Raw genomic sequence first — 6,008 nt, forward strand, 5'->3', positions numbered from 1 at the left:
TTTTTTTTTTTTTTTTTTTTTTTTTTTTTTTTTTTTTTTTTTTTTTTTTTTTTTTTTTTTTTTTTTTTTTTTTTTTTTTTTTTTTTTTTTTTTTTTTTTTTTTTTTTTTTTTTTTTTTTTTTTTTTTTTTTTTTTTTTTTTTTTTTTTTTTTTTTTTTTTTTTTTTTTTTTTTTTTTTTTTTTTTTTTTTTTTTTTTTTTTTTTTTTTTTTTTTTTTTTTTTTTTTTTTTTTTTTTTTTTTTTTTTTTTTTTTTTTTTTTTTTTTTTTTTTTTTTTTTTTTTTTTTTTTTTTTTTTTTTTTTTTTTTTTTTTTTTTTTTTTTTTTTTTTTTTTTTTTTTTTTTTTTTTTTTTTTTTTTTTTTTTTTTTTTTTTTTTTTTTTTTTTTTTTTTTTTTTTTTTTTTTTTTTTTTTTTTTTTTTTTTTTTTTTTTTTTTTTTTTTTTTTTTTTTTTTTTTTTTTTTTTTTTTTTTTTTTTTTTTTTTTTTTTTTTTTTTTTTTTTTTTTTTTTTTTTTTTTTTTTTTTTTTTTTTTTTTTTATTTTTCTTTTTTTTCTTTTTTTTTTTTTTTTTTTTTTTTTTTTTTTTTTTTTTTTTTTTTTTTTTTTTTTTTTTTTTTTTTTTTTTTTTTTTTTTTTTTTTTTTTTTTTTTTTTTTTTTTTTTTTTTTTGTTTGTTTTTTTTTTTGTTTTTTTTTTCTTTGTTTTGTTTTTTTTCTTTTTTGTCTTGTCCCGCTTGCCGTCCTTTGTGTGCTTTGAGGCACATCTCCGTGCTGTGTGTCTGACTACAGACACCACACTTTGGCTTTGCAGAACAAGTGGCCTGGTGGTGTCCGTTACTTCTGACACATTGAAGCAACGGAGTGGGTCTGGGACATATGTCCTGAGGGTGATAGGAGGCCCCAGTTACCAGGTTCCAAGGACGCAACGGGGGTTCCCTGCTAGAGTGACAGATGCCTTTTACCTGTACCTCAAGGGGGCCTTGTACCAAATACTTATTTGGAAAAGAGCTTCTATCCCTACACTCTCTCTGCAATCTCCAACAAAGTTTGGGAGAGACACTGACAGTGGATATCTCCTTGCAACTCGAATGACAAAGTCTCCTAAACCAAATCTACCATCAAACAACTGTAAGTGCCACAAGGATAAGCGTCAATCTCGCTGCCCATGCTTGAAAGCAGAAGTTCAATGTACGAAGCAGTTCAGATGTGATGCTGATCCCATGCTATGTAACTTGGCTGCAGAAGATCTAAATGAGCATGATTACCTCGTCCAGTAAGATATCATTCAAGTACGGTAGTCTGTCCTCATCATGAAATGATGGCTTATGGCCAAGTGAACTGATCCTGTAAATGAAGGGTAATTGGTCGTGAAAGGTTGCTTGACTTTAATACTATTCACGTCACATTTTTTACTATCTTTAACAAAAGAATTGTAGTTCATCTTCATAACCCCATTTCTTGGGATACTGTCATTGTATTCTTTTTACAGATATGTATGTAAATATACGTATATATATATACGTAAGTGTGTATATATGGTTCAGGCTCTGCCAGTGTGGTCATGGCCGCGGGTTGGGTAGGGAGACAAGTCTCGCCCTGGGTGTTTGTGGGGAGAGGAGTCTCGCCCTGAGTTGGATTGGGTGTAGAGGCCTTGGGCCTTACAAATCCCTTTCCTTCAGGGAAGCGACAGTCTGGGTCATTGCCGTCACGGCGACCTTGACTGCCTTCTCCGTCTCTTCACTGGTCCTTCCCAATGCTGTCGCAACTGCTGTGACAACTGCCGTCAGCAGGAGCGTCAAGTCATTCTCTGTAAACAGAGTTTGACTCTCCGCTCTTGGGGTGGCCTTTGGTGTGTTCCCAGACCCCTTCCGGGTCTGTTTCCGTCTTGGAACACCCACCAGGGCCGGAAACTCCTTTGTGTTGGAGGTGTCCGGTGGTGGTTTTGTTTTAGGCGGTGCTTCCTTCCTCTTAGGAGGGGGGGGGAGCCCTTACCCCTTTGTTCTGCCTCCAGACATAAGTGCCTGGAGAGGCAGGAACAAAGTCTGGTCGTTTTGCACCGACCTCTTGCCGCCGAAGAGCCTCTTCTTTCCTAACAGAACATCAGAGGCTCCAGGCGTGGTGCTTTTTGTGGCAGTTGGGACACTTGGTAGTAGTGTCCCGCTTGCCGTCTTTGTGTGCTTTGAGGCACATCTCCGTGCTGTGTGTCTGACTACAGACACCACACTTTGGCTTTGCAGAACAAGTGGCCTGGTGGTGTCCGTACTTCTGACACATGAAGCAACGGAGTGGGTCTGGGACATATGTCCTGAGGTTGTAGGAGCCCCAGTTACCAAGGTCCAAGGACGCAACTGGGGTTCCCTTCAAGGTGACCAGGACTTGCCTGGTAAGGTGCTTCTCTTTGGAAAGTCGGGAAGCTCCCACCACCTTGGGATGGGCGGTGATGACCTAAAGGTCATACATCTGAGGGAAGCCAAGAAGCACCATCTTGGACTTCCTCTCTTCAGAAGTCAGGGCTGCCAGACTCACCTTCCGCCCATCCAGGAGCTTGTCAGTCTCCTGGAGGAAGATGAGGGTGTACTGGTCCTTAGGGATGATTATCATGCCTTTGTCTCTGGCAATTCTAATCGTCAGACGGCACTGTCTCTGGGTTTCCAGAGCCTGTACCATCTGATAAGCGTTGTCGAATCCCTCAGGTTTAGGGGAACCCTAAATTGGGGGAAACGACTCGGGGCTACAGACTCGCCCTCCGAGTCCGTAGCCGGCTGAGGACGCTTAATGCCAGCCTTCCAAACCGACGCCGGAATTTTGGCAGTGGGGCCAGCTGGGTTGGAGGGTCCTGTCTGGCTTCCATTTTTTGTTTGACTCGTCTTCTGGACCGACGCCAGAGATTTGTCAGTGCCAAGGGCTGGTTTGGAGGGTCCAGCCCGAGGCTCTTGGGTAGGCTTTCTCTGAACCGACGCCAGAGCCTTTCCCAACTTTCTACTTTTGTCACCAAGGACCTTAAAAGGTTCCAAGGTGACAGCCTTGGTCATCTTCATTCCAGGTTCGTCAACGTGGGGGTCAGTCAGATGCCATAGAAAAAGTGTTCAATTCATCCTCCCACGCCCCCACCCACCACGGAGTCCAACAAGGGGAAGCTGTGCACTGAGACCATGCTCAGAAGCCACAGGGGTGGTGGGAGGATATACAAAACCCCCGCCTCGCATTGATGGCATTCGCAAATACATGCAATTGCCTGCAAGACAGGAGCTGCTTGACCCTAGCCTAGCTCAAAAGAGAGACCAGCTGATTGACCTAATCGAGCCGAGATCAGGCCACCCGGCTTGCTGGAATAGAGGACCAAAGAGGTGTGTTGCTAGCCGCAGGGTGTACTCATACAGAACATCGCTCAACCTCCAGGACTCCCGTCTCCCAGCGCAAAGGGGCGCCACGCATGGCAAACATGTGGGGATGTGTGTGCCCCCCTGGGGGAAGGACCAGTGGGGGGTGTGATCCCACCTACTAGATCGGCACCTTGGAACGCTTAGTCGTCCTTCCTCGGAGAATCAACCGCTAGAAGGCCACATCAACCGGAGGGAGAGACTGGCCAATTCTAGAACGTGCTCTTCCAAGGAAGGAGTTCAAGCCCCCGCACCACGACAAGGCGGTTCCTTATTGCGGGGGATATATATATATATATATATTGCCGCCGTTATCAACGGAGCATGTATTTGATTGGTCAATATGAGGACTGATACCACAGTGTAGAACTCACTCTCTAATTTATTGAAAGCGGTCAAAACCTGTAAACAAGTACATTGTCACAATGAATAAAGACTTGAACCTTAAGAATAATACAATCACTGGTTCCATCCTGGCAGTATACATTGTAATCCATACATCTATAAAGATTAATATATCACTTATACACTGTCAATTTAGTAATAGCGATTATACATACACTTAGCGGAACTAGTCAACTCTCCCAATTACTACGTGTCGTCACGATGGTGTCTACGCCTTGACTGTCGTGTGTGTCTAGACTACAAGTGTGTCTATAGAACAAGGGTCTTGTTCTTTACTCGAATGGTTTGTACTTGTTTATAATCACGGTCAGGCCACATGGCGGCCTCTCCTGGCCTATGTTATCATAGCTGCGGGGTCAGCGCCAGCGATGACAGTCACGGGATCTTCATGACCCTTCTCTCTTGCGCCTTTTATGCATGAATTGTTTATATAAGTCATCATTGAAGTGTTCAGCAATGGACATTAACAATTTACAAATCTAAAAGGGGATGTAAGTATCGTGTGTTTCCTCCTTCCTTGGCTATGTCACTGCCGCAAGAGTACCGTTTTATTCCTTGTTTGGGCCAAGGTACATGTGAATAAACGTATATATCGTTATTTTCAACATGTCATTTATAGGACTTTGTCAGCTCTCAACTAACCCCCATTAGTTTCCTACCAGACGCTAATTATCCCTCATTAAACTACATATTGTGTGAGAGTATCTGAATTTTGATGTTTATTAGTACTGTAAAATTTCTGGTTACCTAGAATAACAAAATTAATCCAAGTGGATAAGATTAGGATGTATATATGGGGTATTGAGCTAGGGGTCCGAGGTATTCCATATGTAAGTGAAATGAATGCAGTTTCATTGAAAGGAAATAAAAAGCTGAAAAAAGATGTGCTGTCTGTCTGTTTATGTGTGTTTGTTTTTAGGAATCAGGTACTCCGGCATCTCCTTAGGCTATGTAACATCAAATACCAGTACATACGCAGATATAGAAATATACATCTATGCATATAGATATATATTACTATATATATGTGTGTGTGTGCATTAATAGGTACATAGATACAGAAATATATGTATAAAGTAAATCCATATTTCTTTCAGAAGTCAAATGGGCCACAGCGTCTAAATAGGTAATATATCGATGTCTTAGGAAGAGTTGTATTACTTCGGTCTCCGAATGCGATTTCTGCCGGCCCTGATCCGTCATCACGTATCCGGTACAGGATCGATTGTACTGAAAATCTTATCCAGGGGCCGGATTCACTAATGCACTTACCATGATAAATACGCTGGTACCTACAATTATGATGGTAAAAAGACCGCATCGGTATTCATGAACAACTTACCATGATAGAACACAATGCTAAATTTACCAGTGGTTGGAGCTCTGGTATGTCCACTGGCAACTACAGCGACGACTCTCTCATCTCGCTTTATCTCAGCAAAAAATCAACATTTAAGGCGACGCTTTAGTTTGCATGTACACTTATTATGATCAGAGTGATGGCAACTGTTCATTTTCAAATAAACATGACAAAAATAAATAAAATTCACAGGAAATAAGCGAGAATAATGTTCATGCAGCCTCGTCATAGGCCTACAATAACTGAAAACAATACATGGAATTAATAATTTGACAAATTCAAACATTTTATTTTAATGACATAGTTGAAAAACAGTAAACATATAGATATATAGATTATTTTTGTGTTTGCGTTAATTTACATACAATTATTCATAATCTTACTCATTTGAAGGGTTTAACCGGCATTTCTTTTTGGAAAACGTTGATACAAATAACACCATTGCATGGAGCCACTGCTTCTTTTCTTTTGACTGCAATTTATAAAAAAAAATAGTATGTTTTTGAAAACCATTACATTATATATGACCCATAAGATCATGCAATAGAATATGCTTTCAAGGAAATTAATTTATATAGAAATCTTTATCATTTCTTTCTTGAAACAAGAATATCTCGCAGCTGGATCAGGCTTTGTTTACATGTCACGGGATTGGTCAAAGGAGCCTAAAGAATCATGTAAGGCGGTCGCTGATTGGCGGAATTGATTTGTCAGAGTTACCATTAAATTACGGTGATAAAGTCGATTTACCCTTACCAGGCGCCTTATCATCGCTTGATAAATCCCACTTTGCCATGATTGGTAAAAGTGCTGGTAATTGACCGCTGGTAAATGCCTTACCATCGTACGTTAATGAATCCAGCCCT

The sequence above is a fragment of the Penaeus japonicus genome, unplaced genomic scaffold (assembly GCF_977035675.1).
Source record: "Penaeus japonicus unplaced genomic scaffold, GWHDUDI00000001_assembly GWHDUDI00000009, whole genome shotgun sequence".
Classification (NCBI taxonomy): Eukaryota; Metazoa; Arthropoda; class Malacostraca; order Decapoda; family Penaeidae; genus Penaeus; species Penaeus japonicus.